General features: G+C 35.7%; 1 protein-coding gene across 3 annotated transcripts in view; it reads left to right on the top strand.

Annotated features, from left to right (window-relative positions):
- The window catches only part of LOC107731857 (proline-rich receptor-like protein kinase PERK2), a 12,409-nt gene that overhangs the window by 8,369 nt on the left and 2,886 nt on the right, over nucleotides 1-1,154 (top strand). The gene's annotated exons all lie outside the window — the stretch shown is intronic.

The raw sequence follows: 1,154 nt of genomic DNA on the forward strand, positions 1-1,154 counted from the left end.
TATGTATATGTGTGTGTGTGTGTATATGTGTGTGTGTGTGTGTAGAGGGTTGACGTTACAGAGCTGAAGCGCTAGTGAAGGCTTCATTCATAAGTCAGTATTTAGCAGACCTTTGGTTTTTAAAACTGATGGTCAGTTGTTCCGCTGGTCACAGGAAGCACTATTGTTTGACCGTCCACATGGGCCTGATCTTTAACACACATCAAGAAATGTGTTTCTAGTCTGATAAATGTTCAACAAACGCTGTTCAAGTGCTGACATAAACCTGTGAATTCCTGTGTTCTCTCTAAATGTCGGGTGAATGTCAGACAGCAGTCGAAACGTGGCCCAATTCACCCTTTCTTCACATTACAGTGTTTGTTGTGTGAGAAAACACTGCAGAATCTCTTTTACTGCTGTAAGACTTAAAGCTCATTTACTGTCTGCTGTGTTTAGAATTTAGAACACGTTTATCAGACAAAATATACTACTGGCCAAAAATTTTAATGTTTTTGAAAGAAGTCTCTTCTGCTCACTAAGGCTGGATTTATTTGATCAAAAATACAATAAAAAATGTGAAATATTATTCTAATCTAAAACAGCTGTTTTCTATGTGAATCTCTGTTAAACTGTAATTTATTTCTGTGATCAAAGCTATATTTTCAGCATCATTACTCCAGTCTTCAGTGTAGAGGTCTGCGCGGGACTGTTTTTTTAGTCCCGCTCCCGCTATATATTCACTCTTTGTTCACCCGCTGTCCGCTTAGAATAATTTTCTTCCCGACCCAACCGTTCCCTCTAAATTTAGATCTCGTTTCCAGAATCTCACATTTAAATTTCCGCTACTGAAAGAAAGAGAGATAGGCTGACAAATAAAAGTGTAGTCTGCACAAAATTGTATGTTATTTTATTCGTCTTGTCAAGAGTCTTGAATTTATTGACTTTGACTTGAATTTATATGAATTATCTTAAGACACAAAATTAGTTTAATATTTTATGCAACACAGTAGGAAAAAAAGTGTCAGAGAAAATAAAAATGTTGTACAAAAATTGTATGCTATTTCTTATTTTTATTCATCTTGTCAGGATACAATTCGTTTAAAATTGACAACACAATAGGGAAAAGGTGTCGCAGAGAGAGAGAGAACAAATGTAGGTTGTACAAAAATAGCCCA

Source organism: Sinocyclocheilus rhinocerous, unplaced genomic scaffold, assembly GCF_001515625.1.
Source record: "Sinocyclocheilus rhinocerous isolate Xijiao unplaced genomic scaffold, SAMN03320098_v1.1 scaffold6028, whole genome shotgun sequence".
Taxonomy (NCBI): domain Eukaryota; kingdom Metazoa; phylum Chordata; class Actinopteri; order Cypriniformes; family Cyprinidae; genus Sinocyclocheilus; species Sinocyclocheilus rhinocerous.